The sequence below is a fragment of the Cibotium barometz genome, chromosome 15 (genome assembly GCF_041138505.1).
Source record: "Cibotium barometz isolate CiBa-2024 chromosome 15, ASM4113850v1, whole genome shotgun sequence".
Lineage (NCBI taxonomy): Eukaryota > Viridiplantae > Streptophyta > Polypodiopsida > Cyatheales > Cibotiaceae > Cibotium > Cibotium barometz.
The window spans coordinates 49749700-49765150 of NC_141060.1; positions in this window are offsets into that span (position 1 = coordinate 49749700).

The following is a 15451-nucleotide window of genomic DNA, read 5'->3' on the forward strand; positions in this document are numbered from 1 at the left end:
ATGCAAGTTTTCAATTTTGATTTTCTTTTAAATACAATGAGTATATCTTAATTCCGTATCCCAAGACTTCTAAATCACAGTCTGGATTTCCAAGTAAAATTCCTCGAATTCTGAATTCTTAATCCTCAGATCAAAATCAAAGGTCTCAACTTAGTTTCAGAATCGGTGGGTGATTTGAGTGTAGATTATGGGACTGGTCATATCGTCATTTCTTTGAACTGACGAAGGAGTTATGTCTTGGTCATAGTCTGATTCAGGTTTTGAGTCTGGAAAGGTTCTTCTTGAACTATCTTTATCAAAGGAAAATATTTCAATTACTACTTTACTGAATTTAAAACTAATCACTAATTCCTATGAGGAATCATTTATCTAAAATTCCGATTTCGATAGTTTCACTAAATTTTCTCATTGTCATCTTAAAGAATATGAAACGGTAGGATTTTCTTTCACAGAGTATTTACTTAATCATTTACCATTATTCATGGGAATTAGACATAGGATTAAAGAGAACTGTTATTTTGATATAAAAAATAAAATTCTTTTATGCATCCTTTTAAGCATAAAAATCGATATTAGTGAAAGTAACACTTTTACAATAAAAAAAAATTCTTTTATGCATAAAAATCAATAATGATGAAAGTAACACTTTTATAATCAAAAAATATTCTTTCATGCATACTTTTATGCATAAAAATCAATAATGATAAAAGTAACACTTTTATAATAGAAAAAATCTTTTATGCATCCCTTTATGCATAAAAATCAATAATGATGAAAGTAATGCTTTTGTAATAAAAAAATATTCTTTCATGCATACTTTTATGCATAAAAATCAATAATGAATAAAAGTAATACTTTTATAATAATAATAAAATTCTTTTATGCATCCCTTTATGCATAAAAATTAATAATGATGAAAGTAACACTTTTATAATTTAAAAAAAAATCTTTTATGCATCCCTTTATGCATAAAAATCAATAATGATGAAAGTAACACTTTTATAATTAAAAAAATCTTTTATGCATCCCTTTATGCATAAAAATCATTAATGATGAAAGTAACACTTTTATAATAAAAATATTCTTTTATGCATAAAAATCCATTTTGATGAAAGTAACACTTTCATAATAAAAAATATTCTTTTATACATAAAATCCATTTTGATGAAAGTAACACTTTCATAATAATAAAAATTTATTCTTTTATGCATAAAAATCCATTTTGATGAAAGTAACACTTTCATAATTAAAAAAATTATTCTTTTATGCATAAAAATCCATTTTGATGATAGTAACACTTTCATAATTAAAAAAATATTCTTTTATGCATAAAAATCCATTTTGATGAAAGTAACACTTTCATAATAAAAAATTTATTCTTTTATGCATAAAATCCATTTTGATGAAAGTATTACTTTCATAATAAAAATTATTCTTTTATGCATAAAAATCCATTTTGATGAAAGTAACACTTTCATAATAAAAAATTTATTCTTTTATGCATAAAAAAATAATCAATATGCATCTTCTATGCATGAAAATGACACTTTTAGAATATAGAAACGATAGGGATTACTCTTTTAGAATAATAAAAGATAATACTTATTTCTAATTTTTTGAAAAATTTTGCCATAACCTCCTTTGTATGGCTGACCATTTTTCAAAATTTTCTACTTATTTTTACTTTTAACAATTAACCTCAATTGGTTTCAAGCATTCTAAACTAAACAATTTTCACTTTTAAATGAGAATTAATATGAAAGTTTAATTACAACTATTAGTTCACTTAACTAGGATAAATGATTTTAAGAATGAGAGAGGGGGAAAGCCTTTCCACAAGGCATAGCATCCATTTATCACTTCAAACAACACAAAAATTAGAAAGCATAAAAAGAATAAAGAAAAATATAAGATTTCTAACTTACATAAATTCTTGGGAGCTTTCCTTTGGCTTGATGGTTTGAGGGTTCTACTCTTGTTTGTAACAAGAGTGGCCACCAATCTTTAGAAGAGGGAAAGGTCAAAAACTAGTGAATTATTAAGAAATTCACAGTTCTTGGCTCTTGGGAGGAGTAGAGTAACAGTGCATAAACACTATTATTTTTCAACAAAGGGGGAGGCTTCTATTTATAGGAAAAAGTGAGCTCCTAAACCAAGCAAACTAATTCTAGAATTTTCCAATTCAGTTTGGTCAATTTTTGACCATTTTTAGACCAGTTTAGCTTACTTTTTGGAACTAGACTTGAATTAGGAGAGAGGAGAGATGAAATATCTCAATTTTTGAAGATTTAAAACTCCACCCCACATGTGAAGTAGGCGCCTCATTCATAAGGGGGGAATCCCCATTGTGAGGTATCAAAAGTCCATTTTTTTTAGCTTTTCCTTTGGTCCTTAGTCCACTCTTCATCTTATGTGAGTATTTACTCATTTTTTGGGGGATTTTCTTTATTTCTTCTATTTATCTTCTTCATACATTTGGATGAATTTGATTGGCCCTTCAAAACCTTAATTTAAAATTTTTTGAAAATCTGGACCCCCTAAGATAAGGCCTATTTTTCCATCCAAAAATATTCAAAATCTGAATATTCTCTCTCTAGAATATTTTCTCTCTCTAGGTCAAAATAGGTAGAAACAAGATCTTTTACATTTCTGAAGAGGGATTTGATTACAGGGGGAAGATGTTGGACATCTAGAGAGGCTGGGGAGGAATCTTACACCCTCATTCACCGTACCGGAAGCTCACCATTTTAATCGAACTGAGGCTGTCTCGTCAAGACCTCGGCTGACCTTGCTACGCGAGACGTCCTCCGTTGACTCTCCGTCAGCTATTGCAACTTTATCAGCTAGGTCTCCACGACCTTAATCACAAGACGGTCAAAACGTTTTCCCAGCATTCTTGACATAAAACATTCATTTAAAAACAGGCTATAAATACAGTTTCTATAACGAACTCTCGTCTTTCCACAATAATCAACATTACTTAATCAACATTCATTTCATATAAATTCCCATTCTCATTCAATCGCATCATTTTCCATCTCATCACTTCTTTCCTCAAATATCCTCATCAAATCTCATCCACTCGCATTTACCCATATCCACATCTCATCACATCATATTCATTCACATCTCATCCATTCATATTTACCCGATTCGCATCACATCACATTACATTCATCACATCTCGATTCACATGACATCACATCCTTTCTCATCCCATATCATTCATTCACATCCCGATTCACATGACATCTCATCCATTCACATCCAATATCATTCATTCACATCCCGATTCACATGACATCACATCCCGATTCACATCCAATATCATTCATTCACATCCCGATTCACATGACATCACATCCATTCACATCTCATATCATTCATTCACATCTCGATTCACATGACATCACTTCCATTCACATGACATCACATCTATTCACATCCCATATCATTCATTCACATCCTAATTCACATGACATCACATCCATTCATATCTCATATCATTCATTCACATCCCGATTCACATGACATCACTTCCATTCACATGACTTCACATCCATTCACATCCCATATCATTCATTCACATCCCAATTCACATGACATCACATCCATTCACATCTCATATCATTCATTCACATCCTGATTTACATGACATAGCTTTCATTCACATCCCATATCATTCATTCACATCCCGATCCACATGACATCACATCCATTCACATCTCATATCATTCATTCACATCTCGATTCACATGACATCACTTCCATTCACATCCCATATCATTCATTCACATCCCGATTCACATGACATCACATCCATTCACATCTATCCATTTTACATCACATCACCTCCATCCATTCACATCCATCACATCACATTCACATCCACATATATTCTTTCATATGCACATCCATATCCGTTCTTTCACATACATCCACATCCATTATTTCACATACTCATTCACATCCATTCTTCACATACACATTCACATCCATTCTTCTCATACACATTCTTATCCATTCTTTCACATACTCATTCACATCCATTCTTCTCATACACATTCACATCCATTATCATCACATACATTCACTCTTATCCTATATCATTCATTTACATTCTGATTCACATGACATGACATCACATCTCATCCATTCATTCACATTTATCTGATTCACATCGCATCTCATCACATCTATCCACATCACATTCTCATCACTTCTATTCGTATCACATCCATCCATCCATTCATTCACATCTATTTGATTCTCATCACATCTATTCTCATCACATTGGTTTAAACATAGAATTGAAGAGAATTTCTAATTTTTGATATAAAGATTCTTTACGCATCTATTTATGCATAAAATCAACTTCAGTGGGAATAACACTTTTAAAAAATCCTTTTATGCATCTATTTATGCATAAATTTAATTTTAAGGAAAATAACACTTTTAAAATAAAAATAAATCCTTTATGCATCTTTCTATGCATAAAATCAATTTTAATGAAATTAACATTTTCAAAATAAAAATAAATTTCCTTATGCATCTTTCTATGCATAAAATCAAAATTAATGAGAATAACTCTTTTGAAATAAAAATAAATTCCCTTATGCATCTTTCTATGCATAAAATCAAAATTAATGAGAATAACTCTTTTGAAATAAAATAAATTCCCTTATGCATCTTTCTATGCATAAAATCAATATTAATGAGAATAACTCTTTTAAAATAAAAATAAATTCTTTTATGCATCTTTCTATGCATAAAATCAAAATTAATGAGAATAACTCTGTTGAAATAAAAATAAATTCCCTTATGCATCTTTCTATGCATAAAATCAAAATTAATGAGAATAGCTCTTTTGAAATAAAAATAAATAAATCTTTTATGCATCTTTCTACGCATAAATTCAAAATTAATGAGAATAAATAAAAATAAATTCCCTTATGCATCTTTCTATGCATAAAATCAAAAGTAATGAGAATAACTCTTTTGAAATAAAAATAAATTCCCTTATGCATCTTTTTATGCATAAAATCAAAATTAATGAGAATAACTCTTTTGAAATAAAAAAAAATTCCCTTATGCATCTTTCTATGCATAAATTCAAAATTAATGAGAATAACTCTTTTGAAATAAAAATAAATTCCTTTGTGAACCTTTCTATGCATAAAATCAAAATTAATGAGAATAACTCTTTTGAAATAAAAATAAATTCCCTTATGCATCTTTCTATGCATAAAATCAAAATTAATGAAAATAACTCTTTAAATAAAAAAATAAATCTTTTATGCATCTTTCTATGCATAAATTCAAAATTAATGAGAATAACTCTTTTGAAATAAAAATAAATTCCTTTCTATGCATAAAATTAAAATTAATGAGAATAACTCTCTTGAAATAAAAATAAATTCCTTTATGTATCTTTCTATGCATAAAATCAAAATTAATGAGAATAACTCTTTTGAAATAAAAATAAATTCCCTTATGCATCTTTCTATGCATAAAATCAAAATTAATGAGAATAACTCTTTTTAAATAAAAATAAATAAATCTTTTATGCATTTTTCTATGCATAAATTCAATTTTAAAGGAATTAACACTTTTGAAATAAAAATAATTCTTTTATGCATCTTTCTATGCATAAATTTAATTTTAATGGGAATTACACTTTTGAAATAAAAATAAATCTTTTAAAATGCACAAACGGAAGGAATTACACTTTTAGAATAACCTAATGCTAAACTTAAGCTCCACAAAATTTAAGAAAATTTTGCCATAACCTCCTTTGTATGGTGTGAGGTGAAAAAAAGAAGAAAGAACCTGCCTCTACAGCCCTTCCACCTCGCAAACTTGGAATCACACACACGAACGGGGGCACCACCAGCCACCGGCTGGAACAATTCTCGTACTCACCACCCAACCCACGCCAGACAGACAGCAAAAAACAGAGGCACCGTAGACAAAACAACCACCCAACAATTTATTCCAGATCAAAACATCATAGAAGCTTCTCTCGACACAGAAGCCTTACTCACACAACCATAAAAAAACTCACTCAGGCCTGTCAGCCGAGGATACACCACATCCCTGATCACCACGAACACTCTCGCTTGCCTGCTGTACCAAATCACACCAGAATGAACCCGGCCACTCTCACTTCAGAAGGCGCCCACACCAGCTAACCCTCGAGTCCTCTGCAGCCCATCACTTCTGCATGTGTCGTCACCAGCAAAACAGCTACACCATCATCTCTCTCACTCTCTGTCTGTGCTGATCCTCTGTCAGCTCGCAACAAACCCAGGCAGCTTATCTGCCTTGCTACCGGCCCACCACCAAGCAGCAACACTTCGTCTCACTCTGCCTCACTCGGCACCCTGCTCTGTCCACAACCCTGTCTCCTAGGCGGCCCACACCAGCCAGCTTATCACTTGCAGCTTATCTGCATCCCTTTTGTCCTCGCTAGCAGCTCCCTTTGATGCCAGCACTCGTCTCTTTCCCACAGGCAGCGCCCCATCAGCCTCTGCCTTCTCCAACACGCATGTCCTCCATGCTTGCCTTCAGCACCATAGGCGGCTTCACCAAGGCCGTCCTCTTTGTAAACCTGTCCCACACCAGTAGAGCTGCGCTCCACTATCTGCTAACCATCTGCTGGCGGCTTCTCTTTACACCAGCCCGTCGGCTGTTCTCCACGCTAGCCACCTCAAGCCCACTGGCCCGTTACCTAGGCAGCCCACTGGCCTTACGCTTCAGCCCCTTCAAAACCACTTACACTTCACAAGGGGGGGTCCATGTCAATACGATGGCCACCAACAGCTGCACCCTCTCCTCAGCTACTCACGGAGGCGCCAGCCAATCTTCACGTCGGCCTCCACACTGCATCTTCACCACTGCGCTTCAGCCACACGTTGGCGCTTACTCGCCTTCACACGGGAGGCTCCTTTTTGTCCTCGCTGCAGACCGTCAGTCAGCTACTACTTGCGCTCCACAGCGCTTCTTTGGCCGATCCTGTTCTCCCCTCAGCACACACGTCGGCGCCTCCACCAGTCTCTGCGGCCACACACCCCAGGCGCCTCTCACTTCAACTGCGCTCCACAGCGCCAGAGAACCCCCAGCAAAAACAACACGGCGATCTTCCTTTTCTTCTGCAGACTCCGCCAGCTCGACACCTTCGCCACCCTTCCAGAATTGAACGCTGGCAGCCCTTCAGCGCTCCACGCTTCCCTTGCTTTTTTGGCCATATAATATTAAATATTTATTTTATTATTTTGCCTAATATGGCCACTCCCTCTTTTTCACACCAAATGCCCAATACCTTGGCCCCATCATCAATTGTTTGCCCATGCCTTCGTACTCATTCCAAATGCAGCTTCTAGTGCCCACCTTTTTCCTTTGGGACGCCCACACACTTCAAGACGACCGAGTAGCTTAAATCATCCCAGCAAACCGCTCACCGGACAGGCCTGTAACCAGCCCAAAACCAAATCCATCCACAAGAACCTGGCAACGCTCTCCTGAGCAAAACTCTGCACAACTGCCATGCACCCATTTGTACACAAGCCAAAAAGACGTCTCAGAAAAACGCCTGACATACTTTGCCACCCCCCCCATCTGCTAGAGCATTCATGCTAAGTAGCATTAGACAATTCCAGTAGTCATCCACCAGGATCAAAAGGAAACAGCAACTCACCATCCCATTCCCCAGTATCCCTAAAACACCAAGGCTGCATCACTGCACACCAAACATCCACCATATGAACCACAACATCACTCACGTCCACTTCATCCACAACAAACCTCTTCGTCTTCAAAACCTGTGGCATCCCAGCATTTAGCATCCAATCCATCAACACCTGTGAAGGCCAGGTTCCAGCATCTTGACCTTTCTCCACACAAAAATCCAGATCCTCTCCACAATCAACAGCATCCGCAAGCACTTCCAGCTCCACTAGTTCAGGCTTCCCTTCACAATCATACACCTCAACTGGTTCAAAACCCTTGTTATCCATGCACTTTGCCTTCAGCATTTCAGCAATACGTAAAGTAGCCTTAGCTACACTCTCAGCCATATCTGCATCCATCTCTATCTCTGGCTCCTGTTCATCCAGGCTAGCAATTTCCCAGATATCATCCTCAAGCACAACACTGACCTCACAACGCTCTTTATCAGCCAAATCTTCATGCATACCTTTTTCAGTGTTGCCAACCCCCCTGGTATCATCGTCCAAAGACTCCCCAGCACCTAATCCATCAGATGGAACAACATCCATTTCATCCATCGCAAGTACCATACCACCATCAAGCTGTCCCAGAAAATCCAGGATAATAGGATCTTCCTCCATGCTCTCCACATCCGCATCACAAGCCATCTTCACTTCATCACAAGTCTCTACCCCATCCTCCTCCCTCGTAGAATCCGGCAAAGAACCATCCTCAAAGCACCCTGTATCCAGCTCCTCTTCTTTATCATCAGCATCCAATCCCAAGGCATCATCCTCCTTGCTTTCATGTGTATGCATATCCTCCAGATCACTGTCATGTACAGCCACGACCTCCAAATCCAAAGAAGAATCTACTGGCAACTCCTTATCTGCACTTTTCTCCTTCACCTGTTTCTCATCCACCTGCACATGCTTTTCAAACTTTGGAAAAAAATCAGAAGGCATATAGAACATACCCCTTTGCACCTGTATCGGCCTTTGAGGCTCCTGCCCAATCAAACCTTGCATAGGACTCTTATCCACCTCAACCAAATTCACCTGCTTATCCCTCACAGACACAACACCTTCATACGGAAAAATACCCATCTCCATCTGCTTCAAAACCTTGCCTTCCTTTTCCCTAGCAACCCTAACAGCATCATCAAATGACCTGGGATTCTTCAACTCAACCCTGATCCTCAAATGGGGTAGCAACCCATCAATAAACAAGCTCTTCTTCAAAAACATTGGAGGAACTTCCTGCTTTAATGTCATACACAACTTACCCCACAAACATGTAAATACCTGCACAAAATCATCCAGTGATTGCCCATGTACCTGCTTCAAGATGCTCAGCTCCTGCCAAAGCACACTCGAATCCTCCACTTGCTGAAATCGCTCCAAAAGTCCTTCTTTCAACCTGTCCAAGGTCAAAACACCAGCATCCTGTGCTTCAAAACCCTTCAGCCAGCTTCGGGCATCTCCCTTCAAGAAAATCTTCATCAATCTCAAAACCTGCTCTTCATCTGTGACATGGTTGCTAATGCATGCCAACTCCATCTGCTCTAAGAAGTCAACCACATCTTCACCTTTCCTGCCATGAAACTCCGGATAGGACCACATCATGACAACCTGTACGATCCCTGAGCTCTCCTCAGCGGAACACACGCCCTTCTAGGCAAAGAACAACGCAAGAGCCACTCCTCAGTGGGGGCACCAGAAGGATGTGAGGTGAAAAAAAGAAGAAAGAACCTGCCTCTACAGCCCTTCCACCTCGCAAACTTGGAATCACACACACGAACGGGGGAACCACCAGCCACCGGCTGGAACAATTCTCGTACTCACCACCCAACCCACGCCAGACAGACAGCAAAAAACAGAGGCACCGTAGACAAAACAACCACCCAATAATTTATTCCAGATCAAAACATCATACAAGCTTCTCTCGACACAGAAGCCTTACTCACACAACCATAAAAAAACTCACTCAGGCCTGTCAGCCGAGGATACACCACATCCCTGATCACCACGAACACTCTCGCCTGCCTGCTGTACCAAATCACACCAGAATGAACCCGGCCACTCTCACTCCAGAAGGCGCCCACACCAGCTAACCCTCGAGTCCTCTGCAGCCCATCACTTCTGCATGTGTCGTCACCAGCAACAGCTACACCATCATCTCTCTCACTCTCTGTCTGTGCTGATCCTCTGTCAGCTCGCAACAAACCCAGGCAGCTTATCTGCCTTGCTACCGGCCCACCACCAAGCAGCAACACTTCGTCTCACTCTGCCTCACTCGGCACCCTGCTCTGTCCACAACCCTGTCTCCTAGGCGGCCCACACCAGCCAGCCTATCACTTGCAGCTTATCTGCATCCCTTTTGTCCTCGCTAGCAGCTCCCTTTGATGCCAGCACTCGTCTCTTTCCCACAGGCAGCGCCCCATCAGCCTCTGCCTTCTCCAACACGCATGTCCTCCATGCTTGCCTTCAGCACCTACCTTGCCCATAGGCGGCTTCACCAAGGCCGTCCTCTTTGTAAACCTGTCCCACACCAGTAGAGCTGCGCTCCACTATCTGCTAACCATCTGCTGGCGGCTTCTCTTTACACCAGCCCGTCGGCTGTTCTCCACGCTAGCCACCTCAAGCCCACTGGCCCGTTACCTAGGCAGCCCACTGGCCTTACGCTTCAGCCCCTTCAAAACCACTTACACTTCACAAGGGGGGGTCCATGTCAATACGATGGCCACCAGCAGCTGCACCCTCTCCTCAGCTACTCACGGAGGCGCCAGCCAATCTTCACGTCGGCCTCCACACTGCATCTTCACCACTGCGCTTCAGCCACACGTTGGCGCTTACTCGCCTTCACACGGGAGGCTCCTTTTTGTCCTCGCTGCAGACCGTCAGTCAGCTACTACTTGCGCTCCACAGCGCTTCTTTGGCCAGTCCTGTTCTCCCCTCAGCACACACGTCGGCGCCTCCACCAGTCTCTGCGGCCACACACCCCAGGCGCCTCTCACTTCAACTGCGCTCCACAGCGCCAGAGAACCCCCAGCAAAAACAACACGGCGATCTTCCTTTTCTTCTGCAGACTCCGCCAGCTCGACACCTTCGCCACCCTTCCAGAATTGAACGCTGGCAGCCCTTCAGCGCTCCACGCTTCCCTTGCTTTTTTGGCCATATAATATTAAATATTTATTTTATTATTTTGCCTAATATGGCCACTCCCTCTTTTTCACACCAAATGCCCAATACCTTGGCCCCATCATCAATTGTTTGCCCATGCCTTCGTACTCATTCCAAATGCAGCTTCTAGTGCCCACCTTTTTCCTTTGGGACGCCCACACACTTCAAGACGACCGAGTAGCTTAAATCATCCCAGCAAACCGCTCACCGGACAGGCCTGCAACCAGCCCAAAACCAAATCCATCCACAAGAACCTGGCAACGCTCTCCTGAGCAAAACTCTGCACAACTGCCATGCACCCATTTGTACACAAGCCAAAAAGATGTCTCAGAAAAACGCCTGACATATGGCTGACCATTTCTCAATTTTAACATTCAATTTATGACTTGAATTAATCCAATTTGAATTCTAATATCTCTAATCTACTCCATTTTTCAAAAATCAAGAGAGTAAACAATGAAAAGAGTTTAATCAATCTTTTAATTAAACTTTCTAGGATTAAGAAAGGCTGAATTGTAAAAGAAGAGAAGGGGATGGCCTTCTTTCCATCAAGGCATAGCATCAGATTTTAATTCAAACATTTACAAAGCATAAAATTTAAGAAAACCATAGATTTAAAATTCACAATAAGTAAGAATTAAGCTTACATGGAACTTGTAAGCTTTCCTTTGGCTTGAGGGATTGAGGGTTCTACTCTTGTTTGCAACAAGAGTGGCCACTAGTTCTTTGGATGGGGTCAAAGAGAAGAAATGGCTGGACTCGACAATTGGAGAAGAAAAAGCATTCATCACCCGAGGAGGATTCTCTTGAGGACGAGGACAAGGAGGAGGAAGAGGCAAAGTAGGAGGAAGGACCTTCACTTGCCACAACTGTGGAAAGCCAGGACACATGGCAAGAGACTGCTACAGCAAACCCACTGGAGAAGGAACGACATCGGCAAACTTCTTGGAGGCTCCTAAGGAAGTGGAGTTAGATCATCTTTTCTGAGAGAGAGAGAGACCCCACAACCCAATGTAACCTGCCCCAACAAAGTAAACCAACCTCTGAGCAACCGCCGATGATGTAGGCCATGTGGTAGATGTATGTGTAAGCACTTTAGTCAAGGTCACGGGCACCTGTAGTAGCCTCGGACACATAGAGAGAGAGAGTGTCAAGGACTACGAGTTTAGGGAGTTGAGGCACTGGTCGCGGAATATCAAGTAAGAGGGAAACTTGGTATAGGGTCCAGGTGTGCTAGGAGTATTCACTTGAGGGGAGGTGTTCAAATATATATGTGAATAGGGTATGCGCAGGAACAAGCCCTTGGCAAGAGGCTATAAAAGAGAATCTGTAAATGTGAGAGAAGCTATGAAAAGGTGAGAAGTATCTACTGAGAGAGAATAAAGGGTAGCATGAGAAGATTTAGGAGGTGTGGAGATATTCTGGAAAGAGGTGGAGAGAATCAAGCAAAAGAGGTGGAGTGAATCAAGGAGAGATCAGTGGGATTAGATGTTTGGATGTAAACTCTATAAATGGAGGCTTTTGCCTAATGAGAATTTACTAGTTTTTGATTATCCATGCCTACATTATTTAATTGCTCACTAATCATGTCTTAGTTATCATCTAATCTCTTTTCTAATCATGTTAGTTCTAGCATTTGATCCACCATAGCTCATCACATTGCTGCAAATTTAACATGGTATCAAAGCCAAGCCTAGAATCCATCAAATTTATGAGCCCATTATCTTGTTAAAATCACCTAGCTAATCAAGATTAGTACATAATTAAGTTTTTTTACCTCTTTTTCAAAGAGCTTCTGTACCCCCAACTGGTGGAGGGGCTTGATCTCCCTCGAGGCTTAACAATAGCCTTCAAGAATTTAGCCACACATAGCCACAAGCCTTGTGCTTCAGAGCCCAGCTAAACAAATCACCAAACCGCCTTCTACAATTGCAGAATTTCGCGAATTCACTGGCGCCTTTTTTTTTTGAAGAAAATCTGAGATCTTGTCTGCACTAGATGCAATGGCTCTAATTCCTCTTTGCCCTAGGGGTTTTCAAGGGTGCTCTACAAGCTGGTGAAGATAGTTTTTTATTTCATTAAGTCTACAGTGAGATCCAAGCTCTCCATCAAATCTGTAGGTGACTTTGGTAAAACAAAGATTAAGCATTCAATGTTTGGTCAAATCTTGTGTTTCTTAAATTCCTCTACTAGACTAATTGTTGCTATTGATGGCCTTGAAAGGATTTGAGCTCATTTGAACTTTAAGGCCCCAAATCTGGACTCACCGCATACTCTATTTTTTGCACACAAAATAGAGGATTAATTTACTAATCAGTGATTATAATCAGCACTAATCACACTGTATTTTGGTGCAATTGAGGGTTCAAATTAACCATTGGGTATCTGATACAGATCCCTATAATTTCATATTGCAATTCAGAGATGGTTTGATACTCCAACCATTCAGTACAGTTTTGTTACCCTTGGTTTAATATAATTTTTGGTAAATTTATGCTGATAAATATGTTGTAATCATCACCTAAACCCCAAATTGAGTAATAAAAGGGTAGACACTGCCCTTGAATCTTGAAATTGAATCAAGAGGTAAGCCCCCTTCACATCATCATGAGTACGGCATAAGAGATAGCCAAGTTTAATGGGGAGCAAAAACCATGTATCTGCTCATGAGGAAAAATCTGTGGGGGCTAGTTGAGGGAAGAGATGAATGTCCAGAGGTGAGTGGGGAAAATGAGTGGAAGAGCAGGAATGAGAAAGCATTAGGACTTATCGCACTCAGTTTAAATGACGAAATCATTCATCACATCACAAGGGTACAACGGGCAAAAGATGCATGGGATGAACTCAATAAATTATTTGGCACTCAACCAAAAAAATTCAAAGATAAATCTGTTAATGCAATTCTACAAACTTGATATGAAGGAAAGTGAACCTTTAATCACACACTTGAACAAATATAAAATCATTAAGCAACAACTAGCAGCTACTATTGGCAAAAAGGTAGAAGATGATGAGGCACTAGCAGTGCTTCTGAAGAGTGTGGACAAAGGTGAATATGAAAACATTGTAGCAACATTAAAGAATGTACCTGAATTGAAGCTGCACGAGATAGAAGGAGCTCTACTAGAGCAAGATACCAGGGTCAAAAGAGAAGAAATGGCTGGCCTCAACAACTAGAGAAGAAAAAGCATTCTTCACCCGAGGAGGATTCTCTCGAGGATGAGGATGAGGAAGAGGCAGAGTAGGAGGAAGGACCTTCACTTGCCACAACTATGGAAAGCTAGGACACATGGCAAGAGACTGCTACAGCAAACCTAGTGGAGAAGGAATGACATCGGCAAACTTCATGGAGGCTCCTAAGGAAGTGGAGTCACATCTTTTTTCTGAGAGAGAGAGAGAGAGACAGAGAAACCCCACAACCCAATGTAACCTGCCCCAACAGAGTAAATTCACCTCTGAGCCACCGATGATGTAGGCCATGTGGTAGATGTATGTGTGAACACTTTAGTCAAGGTCACGGGCACTTGTAGTAGCCTTGGACACATAGAGAGAGAGAGTGTGTGTCAAGGACTATGAGTTTAGGGACTTGAGACACTGGTCGCGGACTATCAAGTAAGAGGGAAACTTGGTATAGGGTCCAGGTGTGCTAGGAGTATTCACTTGATAGGAGGTGTTGAAATATACAAGTGAATGGGGTGTGTGCGAGAATAAGCCCTTAGCAAGAGGCTGTAAAAGAGAATATGTAAATGTGAGAGAAGCTGAAAAGGTGAGAAGTATCTATTGGGAGAGAATAAAGGGTAGCATGAGAAGATTTAGGAGGTGTGGAGATATTCTGGGAAGTGGTGGGTAGAGAGAATTAAGCAAAAGAGGTGGAGTGAATCAAGGAGAGATCAGTGGGATTAGATGCTTGGATGTAAACTCTATAAATGGAGGCATTGGCCTAATGAGAATTTGCTGGTTTTTGAATATACATGCCTACATTAAGCTATCAGATAATTGCTCACTAATCACGTCTTAATTATCATCTAATTGCTCACTAATCACGTCTTAATTATCATCTAATCTCTTTCCTATTGATGTTGATTCTAGCACTCCCATTATCTTGCTAATCTCCTAGTTAATCAAGATTAGTAGATAATTAAGTTTTTACCTCTTTTTCAAAGAGCTTCTGTACTCCCAGCTGGTTAAGGGGCTTGATCTCCCTCCAGGCTTAACAATAGCCTTCAAGACTTTAGCCACACATAGCCACAAGCCTTGTGCTTCAGCCTAGCTAAACGAATCGCCAAACCGCCTTCTACAACTTTAGAATTTTGCGAATCTATTGGCACCTTTTTTCTGAAGAAAATCTAAGATCTTGTCTGCACCAGATGCAATGGCTCTAATTCCTCTTGGCCCTAGGGATTTTCAAGGGTGCTCTACAAGCTGGTAAAGACATTTTTTGATTTCATCAAGTCTACAGTGAGATCCAAGCTCTCCATCAAATCTACAAGTGACTGGTAAAACAGAGATTAAGCATTCAATGTTTGGTCAAATCTTGTGTTTCTTAGCTTCCTCTACTAGAC